At 35.3% G+C, this 14,940-nt stretch overlaps 1 long non-coding RNA gene across 1 annotated transcript in view; it reads right to left on the reverse strand.

Moving 5' to 3' along the window:
- LOC148594193 (uncharacterized) overlaps nucleotides 1-11,532 on the reverse strand; it is a 28,842-nt gene extending 17,310 nt beyond the window's left edge. The window contains exon 1 of the long non-coding RNA XR_015913549.1: nucleotides 11,449-11,532. This is a non-coding gene — a long non-coding RNA (uncharacterized LOC148594193). The remainder of the gene's footprint in view (nucleotides 1-11,448) is intronic.
- Nucleotides 11,533-14,940: the final 3,408 nt, after the last annotated feature.

Consider the following 14,940-nt stretch of genomic DNA (forward strand, 5'->3'; position numbering starts at 1 on the left):
CTGGATGGCAAAGAACCATTCAAAGAAAATAAAAATCAATTTAAATCTAATAGAAACAATAGTAAATTCTGGACTACAGTGTGGTTCTGAAATCTGTCCATCCATGTAGGTGAGCTTACATCATATTTTAATTCTTAGACTTGAAGCAAATTTTATTTCAGAAAGAACACAATTCTGAAAGTGAGTGTCATTTACTGTAATGGTTATAATCTCTGAAAAGTAAAGTGAAGCAGCTGACAATAGGACAGCATAAAAAAAAACTATTCAATGAGAAATATTTTACGATAAGGCCTGTACTTCTTGCATTATTATTATTATTTTATCTTCCTCACCCACTCACAAACTTCAAACATTTTGAGATGGATTCTGTTCAAATGTTATCGTACTTTTGTTAGACTTGCCTTTATAGGATTTTGTCTTTACATGTTTATCTTCCCTTATCATTTTTTTCCAAATCAAAATTTCCAGTTCCTATGAAGTACTATTTATTTATTTATCATTTTATATGTGTTTTGTATCTCCGATAAGAAACTTCTACTGTTGATGCTGAAGACAGAAAAGGTACTAAGTAAATAATAATATACTTCTATTACTTCAATATTATACACATATGTATACATGGCATATATATATGTGGCAAATATACACCAGGTAAATCATCAAATTTTGCATATATTTTCCTTTCTAGTCACCAGGATACTCATGTAAGTTCAAGGCAAAATGCTTTCCTAAATGTAATGCCACAATTTGTGGACCTGAATTGAAATGTAACCACTGAACGAATCCGGCACCTGATTCTAACAGCAGTGCGTTTCCTTCACACTATTACAGCTATTCCTTCAGTACTGACCCAGCTATAATGATGAAACCTATTAAACCACTAACATATTTTCTTGCAATACAATAAATTTTTCTTACGTATGTCCCATTGAGGTATAGATGAGGCCCAACTCTACTTAGTTTCTGAGATCTTACATGATCCTACCTCAAGCACAAAAACATTTAAACTAACTTGCTTATTAGCTTTGTTAACATGATTAACATGTTACCTCTTGTTAATTTTATGATTCAAAGAACTAGACATTCAGTGTTGCTCGCTTCTGGAGTTTTAATAGTTATTTCTTTTTCACTATTATTATAAAATGAAACAGTAAATACTTTATAACAACCTTTTAAATATACCTATATATGCATACTGTATATGCAAATACTGGACAGAGGTGAGAGTAGTGCATCTCCAATAATTCAAACTATAACCTCAAGTCTGATACTTGACACTACTCAAGTGCTCAACACTAATTACTATCCAATGACTAAATTATTAATTCAGATAGCCATAACTTACGATTGTAAATTCTACACTAACTTATCTATGCTAACATAACTTATGGGTTGTCAGTGCCACACAGGGTTTGCCAGCTCCAGGAATGCACAGCATGAAGGCAATCTTACAGCTTCTGAGTCAGAGCTGGGTTGTGACTGGCCATCCTGGACTGCAGGCATAAAAGCGTGGGTCTGTCTGCACAAACGTGCCCAGACCTGTCCTAGTAAAGATTTCAAAATAGTTTTATTTTATGACCTTGAAATAAGTATAACAGGGCCAACTCTTACTAAGACAAGAGCAAGTCAAAAATAACTGATTTTTCCGTATTTCACTTGTTGATCACTAACTTCGGATCTGCTTCTACAGATTTATACTACTATCAATGAAAGCAATATCTGCTCCTATAGCTTTGAGATGGCAGAAGCAACTTAGGTGCAGAATTGATGCAAAAGCATCTATTTTAGAAGATTCCAGTCAATTTGTACTAACATTTACCATTTAGATATCAGCATAAAGACAGAGAACCAAATAGTTCTAATGCATGGAGAGGGATTTGCTGAATTATTACTCTATTATTATATATAATGATGACGATTATTATTGGTGAGTTTAGTGATTTGATTGTTGTGAAGATGAAGGACTAGTAAGGGTGGCTAGAAAAATGTTCAGGGAAGATTAGCCATTAAAGATCTCCCATAGCTCTGCCCTCCGCATCCTAATACAAACTTTTCCAGTTTTATTCCTTCAGTTTCAATCTTACCAATTAAAAAAGAATTTTTCCACCCTGTGTTTTAAATGAGTAAAAGAATATTTTACCTTCTTATTTTCATTCTTTATTTCCTCTTTTTCGCTCAACTTCTTAGATTCCACTTTGATAATGTTCTAGAGATTTTAAAATTAAAGTTTCTTTGCATATCAGCAACATTTTGATGTTAATACTGTTATCAAGGCCATCCTGACAGAAAGATCAGAAGCAATCTGTTTGTTTTGAAACTGGGTGTTTTGTTTCAATCTGTTTATTTCTGTATTAAGTCTAGGTACTCAAGAGTTGTCATGTTGACTCAGAGCAAATGGCAAATCTCAGTTCTACAAAGAGATTAGTCACTTTGTTTTTTTGTACTGAGCTGCTCTGAGTTAGCTTCGGAATATTGCACAAAGAAAACCTGGGTACATCTTCAAACTGTGCAGGTAACTCCAGTGCAAATTTCTGTAAGAAAAGCAGTGTCAGTATAGCCGAATTAATATCTAAGCAGGCCTGTCTTATCTGATATCCCCCCCAAAAATAGGTTTAAGGAGAAATAATAATATTAATGTCTATTTATATTTTCCTTAGATAAGGTGCAACTTTTTAAAGAGTTACCGCTCTCATCTAAACACCCTAAGTGCATTACAACAATTATATTAGCTGTGCTCTTAATTCATTAGTTATTTCAAGGATTATATATTTAGATACTAAACTTTTTTTTGTACTTGCAGCCATTGGAAATATTGCTTTTCCATTTTATAGTGTGATGGTATAAGAAGATTTTAGCAAAACTGAGAACCTGGTTTACAAAATTTGGCCAGTGTGTTGATTTGATTCGAAGTTTACTATCATTCTAAGCAAGTGGCACACTTGCATTGATCTGTTTTTTAATTGATTGTCTGGGCTATATGTTTTCTTTAATCAGCTGTACATATGTATTTATACATACATATATACGTGTGTCTGTGTGAATATGTATGTGTCTGAAATTCATATTGTTGACTTTCTGATGCCTGGAGTTGACAGGATAAAATATTGTTTAGTCTGCACACTGTAAATCATCTAAATACTCTTTATACCAATTGCATCACAAGTCAAAAATCAGCAGGTGTCTTTGTGAGACTGAGGGTGAAAATGAAATATATTATTATTGTACAGGTAAGTTTATATCTACAGAGTAACTCTACAAACTCAGCAGAAAAAGTAATAACCCAAGTTGCCTGCCTAAACAACAATATAATCCTGAATGCTTTTAGGAAAAAAAAATCATAAGATATCTTGGAAGAAAACATCATATTTCTCTGAATTGCATATGTGTATTAATGCTTTTATGTGAGTCTACAGGGAAGCATATAAAATTAACTTGAGGGCTAAAAGTAGGGGACTCTAGGAAGAGAGAGGAAGATGACCCAGTCCATTTGACAGTTATGACAAATTACTTTCTTGCTTTCTAGAAGGCCATTTTGAATTATTTCTTCTTATATGAGGCTTGAATTTGCTTCTCTTTTTAAACATAAGTTATCTTTTCATAATCTTTTTTCTTCTTCTTTTCAACATGTCTCATCTAACGTATTTTGCTGTTTTAGAAAAGCCTTTACAAAACAGGCTTTGGCATACCTTCCATTCATAGCATCTTAAAGAACGAGCAAATGCTTAAATCTTGATTCAAGCAAAAATGTCTATGTCATTAAATTATTTTCTGGAGCAAGCTTATGCCTATTTTTATTATTTACTTTCGAAGCAAAGTACTATGGCTAATGTCTGTCAAGTGTGTAATCACTGTATGAAAATATCACAACAAAAACTACTTCTTCTACATACTTATCTGTCATTTGCTCATATTTTGATTTATTTAACAACTAATAGCTACTTTGCTTATTATGAAACTTAAAAGAAGCACTTAATATCCCTGTATTCATTCCTATCCACATATTTATCTGTAAATATATTTAAAGAATGAACAAGAAGTGTTTATGTCCTTCACATGTATATCCTTGATGTTGTTCTGTAACTATTCCTCCAAATTACAAACAAAAATATAAGTGTTTTGGTAACTTATTATACCACAATGTTTACAATGCTATTCTGAGTCATGAGTTCTATGAACTTATTTGGAATATAATTTATTTGTAAGACACCGCATAAAAAAAAGGTTTCATTATACCATACAATGCTTCAGTGCAGAAGGGATTAGCATCCTATACCAAGTTCACTTTGCAAGATTCAGAAATGACAGACTTGGAATGTAAAAACTTCAGAATTTGATCAGCAGAATGTTAAGCAAGATTTTGAAATCTGAACACAATTCTTTTATAAACTGCCTGGCAATGAGAGACATTGCTATGAAAAGCGGCAATATAAATGCATGTCTAGTACTCCTTCCCTTCAGGAACTTTAAGACAGACATTTTGGAGAAAGTCTATTTTGAAAAAATTAGGAGGTACTGACAGCTTTACCGTATTAAGTAAGTAACAGAATATCCAATTACTCTAAGCATAATAGTAAGGGAAACCCTGAAAGGCATCGTTACTGCTTTTGTACTGGTACAACATATTTACATCTCTGCTACCCACACTCAATATTGTTTAATAAGAAAGAAAGTGCAGGTTGTGGGTATATGGGAAAATTACTCTGTCCTCCAGGATGCATCACTATAAAGAAAGCTTGAGTTAATCGGTGTTGACATATTAAAAGTAGAATATATGAAACAAATCATATTAACAGTGTCACAATTACGTGAAATTTACTATAGGTAGGACCTTTTCTCTAAACTTTTTAAAACTGTGGCTAACATGATGAAAATCGGGTAGATTGACACTTGTTCACTAGCCACATATTATATCAGTCACAGAGACAATACAGATCAGGTTAATCAGTTTTATTTTCTGTACCATAAGGGAATATCTTTCAGGCTCTTAAAAACACAGATACATGATAATTTTGATAATTACCCTTATGATTATTTACTACTCACTCTGTTCTTCATTTTCTATAACATGATGGAAAGAAAAGTGTAACATGCACTAAAGATGAACAATCAAAGCAGAATGGCTCTGACAACAGAATTATTGGAGACAGAGAAAAATCTCAGTAACAATCTCCCGCTCTTTCAAATTATTGCAACATTTTTTCATCTTCATTATTCTGTTCTGTAACTATTTTTAGTTTTTGTGGAAATGACTAGTGAATCCGTAAAAGTTCTGTCTGAAGAACAAAAGGGGATGTAAAGACCATATAGGATTGAAATTCAAGCTACATGCTCAGAATTACACTGCACAATCTATATTCATGTTATGAGCAGCTGCTTACCCAAGCAGTCCTACAGACTAAACTCACAATGTTGGTATTTCCTCATGAATTGATTTTTTTTACACTATAAGTGTAAAAAATGTAAATATTTAATATTGAAATAAATGATTTCAAGATATGTTTTCTCATCTTCTTCGGGTTTTCCTCCTTCATAAACAGAAGAAAACAAATAGGATTCAGTATTTGGCCTCAGATATATCACTGATGCTATCAAATTAGTAATTCTAAACACCTATTTCTGAGTGGGTTACAGATATTGTCAACCACTAGAAACAACAGACCTTTGTAAGCCTGCCTGATCTCATATTAACAATTGAATGCTTAAACCTCAATTATTTTCAGGTAAATCAGTGTTCCTATGTAAAATCTGTTGACTTAATTTTTGTTAAAAGCCATCGTAGAGTTTAAGTAACAGACGGGATAATGGATTAACTGGTCATTCTATTATTAAATTCTTAAATTTCACATAAGAAAACATTTATGATTGTTGATTTGTGAGCAGAGCTAGTTTTTTTAAAAAATAATTACCAAAAATACAGCTTTTTTAAATCATATTTTACTTAGTGATTGCTAGTCTTGCCAGATCTGCCTGCAAGATCTTAAAACTCAAATAGTGCTTTGCAACCCATGTTGGTGTCATTAATAAATTCCCTCACTGCCACAGGTTCGCTGCTTCTTTGGTTGTGATAAAAAGCAAGTGCCTAGGGAACAAGCGTAGTTTCAGATACAAGGTGCACTAGCTATGAATGAGCTGCAATATGTACTTAACAACACAGTAATGAAGTTGTGTACAGAAATTGTAAGGCATTTGTACATTCTACGGTGTCACCACGCCATTCTTCCTGCAAGCTGTATTACGGGCACGACGTTAACAGACAAGTCTCAAACAGTTAATGTTTCCTTTCATGAGCAAGTGAAGAAGGAGTAAATTAAATCGGAAGTAAATATAACCATTATATTGCTCCCTCTGTGTCAACAAGGAGAGCTGACTGGACATGAGGGAGGGAATATAATTCATCTGGCAATGGGCCGATAGCATACTCCCCACTTGTGCAATGCTACAGCTCACGGGAAATATGATTCAGAGGACTGTCTCTGAGTCATAACTTCTTTTTGAGCTCCTTCTGAAGTGGTGAGGCTAAATCTTGCCCCGTACTCAGAACCACCAGCAAAGCTTCCATCTTATAAAAAAAATTTAAAATGTGCCAAGGAGATGAAAAACACTAAGTTTGTTAGGGGAAAATTCCTATTCACTATTACCTCACTTAGAAGTAATTAAATAAAATCAGTACATATTACATTAACAAATGAAAACCGCAATCACTTACTACTAATGACTTTAAACTGTAAAAAAATACATGCTTAATATCTGTTTCTAAAATGTCCATATTGTCCTGCTACATATTTATGATGATATACATAATCATGCCTACAAAAAGCAGAGACATTTATTAACAAAGCTTATAAACATCCTATATCATCCAAGCACCAGACAAACACCCCTACAGGTTGTTAACATGCAAGACCACTTTGAACAATCATTTTAGCAGATTTGCTATTTTACCCTTTAAAGATACTGGAAGGGAAACTCATCTGCTAAAAATTAACAAATAATTTATTTTGAAACAGCATCATAATTCATTACAGCTTTAAACTGGAAATAACTTGTGATTTTGTTAATAACTAACATTTAAATTCATGTTGGAGGAAGATCATAATCTAATTTGCATAGTAAAGGGCTGCACTTGTAAATATACTTCTTTATTGCAAGCAGAGAGGTTGAAAACATTCTTTTTTAACTGCACCATAATGTGTCTTTGTTCTGCTGTTCCAGGGTCTCCTAACTATTGAAAACATTGCTAAGCTTTCCAAATCATTCATGCTAAGCATAACAGACAATTGTCTTTGTTATCAAGGACTATAAATGTATCTTAACTATCATTCATATGTGGGTCATGACAGAAAAAAAGTCTAATTCTAAATGACACAATTTCTGACACTCCAACTCATTTAAAAGAATATTGAAAGCATCATGAAATAAATTAAAAATCTAGCAAATTAACACAGAAGTGTACAACCTTGATATACACTATGGGAGAAGACAGTGCTGAGCATTACTAGGCACTCAGTCTGAAGCATAAGTGTTTTCATCATGCTTCCACTTCAGGTAATGTTCCTATTGGCTTGGCCAGACTGGGCTCTCCTGTGTATGATTTAATGCTTATCTATATTGGGAATTTTTGATTCGATATTATTAGCCTGGATAAAATCTAGTGCAAGTACTGGGCTGCTATAACGTAGGTATCCTATTGGCATAAAGCATCTTTATTTGAAGTTCTTGATTATTTTCTGAGGCATCTCCAAATCCAGAACATGACACAATATTTTAACTTAGAAGTTCTGCAGCCAGCATAAGTTGAGGATGAACAAAAGGAAGACAAAATTCCATACCATAGGCATATCCAGAGTTTGACTTTAGACCAACTTAGCAACGTAAATTGCAATAGCATGCAATAGCATGTAAACAAGAAAAACATGCAAAAACACGTCCATTTTTTTCCTGCAGATATGTAAAAATGCCTCTATAATGTGTGAAGCAAAGGAGTTTTCACTCTGTTTTTCTTGTTGTTGTTGTTAATGGACTAACTTCTGCAACTACTACAAACTACTTATCGGCTAATGGAAGACTGAAGCATTTTACACTAAGCTGGTAGTAGCTCTACCATGGAATTTGGCCATGTTTATCCAAAAGCAGTAATAACAGTAAAATCAAAATATTATTTCTTTCTGATAGAAGGTCCACTATCCTTAAAAGAGGATTATACTACCTCTATATGACAAGTGGAGATATCTCTGAGCTGTCACTCAAAGATACTCTACAGCAGAAACATCAGTGCAACTTTTTCCAACAGAAACAGATGAAGGGGAAAAGAACAGGTGGGACTGCCAGCTTCTTTATGGAATAGCATTCTTTATGCCAGGATTCCTTTTTAAAAATATCTTCCCTGAAGTTACATGCTCTTTCCTCTTCTGATTAGCACTTTTCTTAAGTTCAGTTGATTATCTGTTGCTCTATTATAAAACAACACAATTCTAAGAAAATCTGATTCTATTCTGTAATCTTATAAAACAGGAAATACTGGAACTCTAAATAAAAAAGTAATCAATTAAAATACATGCACACCAACTTTTCCCTAACTCAGTAGTTCATACATGTACAAAGTACGCATAATTGACAAAATTGCTTAATAAAAAATGATAATTAAGACACGGTTTAGAATTCCCACTGGAATTATTTTCAGAAAATTTTGATGCCCATGCCTAGATTCAAAATTCAAATATAGCTTTTTCTGTCTTGTACCAAAAACAAAGGACAATTTGTGTCCGTAAGAATAAAGCATAAAAGCTAAGTGAAAGTGATGCAACATAAAACTGCTGACAGAACAGTCAAATTATAAAGTGTGGCTGTTGTTAAGACAAGCACATACACACTCATTCTCTCACAGAGATATTGCTGGAGAATTTCAGACTAAAAACAAGCCGATTCCCAACGTCATTCAAGTAATGATACTCCAAGATTTAAACTATCATCAGAAAAGGAAAGTAAAATGAGCTCTGCAAGGCTACTTTGCAAACTTCTATTTTCTACCTCTACCTCTAATTTAACCCCCTATTTTCAGGAAAGGAGGACAGAAATTACTTGTAACTTCCCAAATCAAAAAAAAAAAAAAAGAAAGAAATAGTGAGGCAAATAATTATCTTTTTTTTAACTTAAAGCATTTTTACATGTAGAGATGGAAATAACTGGAAAGGCTGCACCACTCAGCAAAATGCTGAAAATTCTCATTTATGAACAGACTCTATGACATTAATTTCCACTGACTAAATTTTTAAAAAGAATGAATTAAAGACATACTGGCTTATTTCCATATTGACATATTTTCAATAGATGGAATGTATTAGCAAAGAAGACAAAGACTCATTCACAGCCAGTTTGGGGAAAAATGTTCTGCTTTTAAGAAACAAACCTGTCTGCTCATCAGTATATATATTTTTTAAATTGACATTTACTAAACAAGTTTTATTTCCAGCTATATAAATGGGTACCTTTATACCTGTTCCACCATGGTATTCTCCAACGACAATATGTTTCTAAGTTTGGTTGCTTAACTTTCCATATCTTACTGACATTGATATATAGCTAAAAATTGTATTTTGCAAAGGAAGGACACATTTATGCTTCTTTCACTACAGCAGTTGTATAGTATTTTCACATAATTTCAATGTTATCATCACTATGTAACGCAAATAGTAAAGAACAACTATTCATAAATTGGGAAAAAAATAGGCAGCATAATCTTAACTATTCATTCCTGATCCAATGAGAAAATGTTTTGCAAATTTGAACATATGCCTTTGAAAAACAGTACTCTGTGGCTCTTTTCACTGCGTGGTGACACTATCCCCAGTTATACAAAACAGTAAAGAAACCAAGCATCTGAGTATTTTCTGTAGACAATTATGCAATAGGATTAGATAGATGGTGAAAGGAGTATAATGGAACAAGTAAACAACTAGATCTTCATTATCAGAGAGGTGCTGAGCACCCAGAGCTCCCTCTAAATTAAATTGAGTAAGTCTTTTAATAGGTCTGCCTTTAATCCTTGTGCTTAAAAATCTTAAATTCAAATCTATGTATTTTCATAGATAAGTCTCAGAATAAATGCTGTGAAGGTGTATTATTTCAAAACTGGAAGGAACAGATGAGAGAAATTAAGAGTTCATATGGCTGCCTGAAAAACATACATTTGGGGGACTCTGGTCACATCGTGGATTCTACTTTTTGATAGGAATAAAGGAAACCCTCAGGTTGTCTCTTATATAACTCTTTTTATTTAACTCTATATAACTATTTTTATATAACTCTTGACACCATAATAGGTTAACACCAGAGTTTCTCAGACATTAATAGATTTTATCCTCCAAATCACTCTGACAAAGGGATGAATTATTATTTTGAGTCAATCTATTTCAGTTTAGAGCCTTACTTTTACATTTTTGTCCTCCAGATCTTACTCAATCTGCCTAGATCTTGTTTAAACAATCATTCCATTTTCTCACTCAACTGACACACAATGAATGGGGAAGTTTCCTTGTTTGTATAATAACCTAAGAATAATCAAATATTATAAAAACTTTATTCCATTAGATTTCTGGAGCTAACTTTGTCTCAAATAAAAATCACAGTATGTCTATATTAAAGGACTGTTAAGAACTTAATGAGATGAGGCTACTTTGGAGATGCAATGAGAAGACAAGACTTTTAAGGAACGAGTTTGGGCCTTAAAAATGTATTTGCAAGAAGGATATTAATTTGTGCACTAAGTTAGAATATTTAATAAATTGTTAGCACTGTAAACAAATTTACACATATAGCTAGTGGAACACTGTAAAACAAAGAAAATTAAAAATGATGAAGCCAAGACTTCACTCAATATTTGCTAGCAAATTGTGCTTATAACTACTTCTGTGATATTTTTACTCAGTTTATACTGATGGGTAACAGGAATTCCTTTCCTTTTATAATGAATTATCTGCGCATAAAACCAAGCTAGTATTGTATTGTACTACTCAACACAAGTGATTGTTATTTTTGACCTTTTTCAGGTTATTATTTTTGCAGGTACAACTTAGGGTAGGTAGAATACAGGCTGGTGATAACTAGAGGAAATGAACAACAAATCATGCAGCATTGTGTCCAAAAAGCACTTACCATTCTGCATCTTAACTGCACTAATAGTACTGCTCTTTGTGGAATTTCTGACATGTATACAAACTCACTTTCTGCCTCAATATTTCTGTGGCAGATGGCATATATTGCTCCACATTTGGCTCAGTAATACAACCACCAATCGCTTAATCATTGCATATTATAAACATTATAGCCACTTGTGGAAACTATCATGAAAGCAACTGTCGATCCAAATTTCTGTTCTTTTACAGTGCCTGCCTTATGCAGGCACTTGGTAGGAGAGAATGAGGAAATAAATGAAACGCAAAGCAAACATACCTGCAGCTCTAAGAACTACACATTCTTCTAGTCCGGTGAAAATCAAGAGACATGAAGAGAGGATCTTGATTTTCCCTTCACTTGCTGGAAGAAAATGGAACTACAGTTAAGGAAGCATTTGCTGCTGAGCTAGGTTGATTCCTGCAAGTAAAACTTTTCAGTTTTATATTTTTCAATAAAAAACTGACTCCATATAGGTGTTGACTCCAGAGAATAAACTGAAGCTATGTGCTATAGGCAGAAGATTATTTCAGTAATATTATATACTGACAGATATTCCTATATATTCTATATAACTTACCAAAAATATAACACCAATATAGAAATTTCATTAACTTTTATTATTTATAACTTTCAAGAACTCCAAACATTTATTTGAAGAGAGATTAAGCAGAATAGGTATTCTTGCTATCAAAGCTGGGGAAGTATATACAAATTAAACACTAATTTGCAGTTTTGTGAAGCTCCAAACAGTCACATAAAAAGTATAAAAAACCACAATTTTTCAGGAAGGGTAAAGCACTCTCGTTAAATCAGAAAAAGCCCACAATTAAAATCTATTTCTATTAACCCTGTTCTCTGCAGCTACTTGTGCTTCTGATTGTGCCTGCCCCCCCGCCAAATTTCAAGATGATCAAATTATGCATACATAATTTTCTCAACTCCCTAGCTAGAGAGTTGCAAGTGCAATGTAATAATAATAAAAAGATTGGAAAATACTTTAAAAATACATTTCCTTTTAGAGCCAGAGAGTGCTTATTTGTAGTTACCATCAAGCAAGCCTAGAGAGGTTGATTACTAAAAAAAAAACCAAAACAAAACAGAAAATGCAAACCCTTTCTTTTAAATTGTTTCCTTTCTTCCTCCCACACTTATCCATAAGGAACAAGATGGACTGAACACAGTTCATCTAATTCTATTGTTTTCAAGTTTTAATATATTTTAGATATATTTTAATATGAAAATAGTTTTGATATACTTAAAGCTTTTTATTTTCAAGTATAGAAAGAAATTCAAGTAATATATGAAAACACTCAAATAATCTGAACACCACCCAATTGAGCTATAAGGTAGAAAATAACAAATAAACCAAAAAAGGAATATATTAAAAAACAAATTAATTCTACCAGAAGCTACCAATAATCTAATGAAGCAATCATAATTGTATAACTTATCACAGGACACCATTGCAGGGTGAAACCAGTGTTATTTGTGTATTTGTGCATTTTCTTACTGACATGTTTGAATTTCTCTTAAAACTAATCTTAGTTGCAGTTACCCTCTGTTTAGAATATTTGTTGGGGAATAACTACATTTTTGTAGTTACGATTTATTCACTGTATTGGCAAAACACTTAGAAGCTATAATCAGGGACAAGGACATACTGTGTTAGAAGCTGTAAAAACACTGAACAAAAAGGATTGCTGTTTTAAGGCATCATTGGACAGAGAGAGAATGAAGAAATGATGAAATAGCAAGTATAGCATTTGGCTGCCACCATCCAAATGACTATTTTGAAGATTCAAAAAACTTCCGAAGACTCAAAAAAAAACCCCAAAATAGCTATGATGTTTACAGTGTGTTCTTTTCCCAAATCTGAGAAGTACAATGAGAGAAAATACAAAGATATTTGTCCAAAAATTTAACATCAGTGATAGAAGTTGGTATCGGGAATGGGTAACAGCTGGCATCTCAATAACGAATCATAGCTGAGGTTGATGCAGACAGCAAAAGTATTTGAGAGGAAAAAGAAAAAAAAAAGAAAAAAAAAACCACTCTGAGTGACAGAGAGAAGAAAACCAGTATAGAGATATATGGTCAAAATTACTGCCTGAGAAAATGACTTTGCTGTTGTGTTATGAAAAAAATTTACACATGCACTATTGATATTTACAAACTCTTAACTCTAATTATGTACATATTTTGGGGAGGAGGCTTTTATTAAAAATAAGACAGAAATAATTTCTCCAGTGGAGAACAGTCTCTCTGATCTCCACTGTTAAGTAACTACTATAACACTGCATTACGGTATAAAGAAAATTGTAAAGCTGTTTGTCTTCTTGGCCATTTAGTTCTGTGGCCAACATGTCAGAACTGTCAGCTTGCTCCTGCGTCAGCTCACTGCCTCTCTCTGGAGCACCGAGACAGTTGTTAAATAAAAGAAAAAATTCAGGGAGGAAGCAAACATTATGAAGGCAGGTAAAGGGCTGGGAAGAGTTCCACGCCCTCAGATATTAGATTTTGAATGATGGCACAGTTTATGAATTACATCTGTACATCTGGTAACTTCTGGCCCTGTATTTTAAAAATATACCACTTATTCTGGTAAGTGGTGGGGAAGACAAAGAGGATTTCATGGTATACAAATGTCCATTGACAAACTCGCTTCGGAATAAAAGGACCTTGCTCCAAACTTTGCAGGTTATGTCAACAGTTTGCCTTAGCACCACAGTGTAAAGATCTCATATCACAACAAAATCACAGCAGACTGCACTGGGCAGCCCCAAATTATGAAAAATGTCAAATGATACAGGATTGTACCAAAAGTACAGGTGGAGTGCTGCACCTTAATAAAAGTAGCCTCATGTCAGACACTGCAAAACTTTCGCACCCTTAAAAAGTAGTCTGAAAAGTGCCAAACAGTCAGGGTTGCACTAAAATACGTGCAACTTATAACAAGACCGTGGTCCTGCGTGGGAATGGCCACGAGCAAGGCAGTACCTCAGAGGAGAAAGGTAACGAAGTACCTCAGGGCTCGCGCCCGCGCGCGCCGCGCGCCCGCCCGGCCTCGGAGCCGGCGCGGGCCAGCCCAGCTCCAAAGCACCTCACTTTGCCAGGGGGCCGCTCCAACTCCCTTACCCAAAGTGTGCGGCAGTCATTTCTAAGAGTAGCACACCGCGCGGGCGAGAAGCGACTCTGCGGAGACTCCTCGCAGCGCTCGACAAAGCGTCGCCCTGCCGGGGGAAAGGGGTAGGAACGGGGGTTGGGGACAGTCCCTGCGAGCAAAGAGAGGCGTTGTGCGTAACGGGAATAAGCTCAGCAAAGCGCACGGGCAAGAGGCTTGTGCTGTCCCGCGAGCCTTCTCGGGGCTCGCTGGAGCTGAGGGGAGGCTGGAAGAGGCGCGACTCCCTCTCCGCGGAGCCCCAGCGCGCTGCACGCGTCACGCGCGCGCTCGGCTCCCCGCTGCCGCCCTTATCCGCCGTCCCTAGCCGCGTGGCGGCCGCGACCGTTGATTTTGCACTCGGCTCCAACAGTCGCTCGCGCGCTGACGGGTTGTTTACTTCCTCCGCGGCGCGCGCCCGCTCCCCCCCGCCCCCGCGCTCGCCACCGCCCCACGCGCCCCGCGCCCGCCGCGCGGCTTCGCCGGCCAATCAGAGCCGCCCTCCGGCCGCCGCGCGGAGGGGTGGGGGAGCTGAGGGGGCGGGGCTGCCTTCAAAAAAAAGTCGGGAGACGGCAGCGTCAGCGCTCATCGGACGGGACTCCGGAACTCTG

This window comes from Tinamus guttatus, unplaced genomic scaffold (assembly GCF_059628265.1).
Source record: "Tinamus guttatus ecotype Peru unplaced genomic scaffold, ASM5962826v1 Tinamus_guttatus_pri_ptg000287l, whole genome shotgun sequence".
NCBI lineage: Eukaryota > Metazoa > Chordata > Aves > Tinamiformes > Tinamidae > Tinamus > Tinamus guttatus.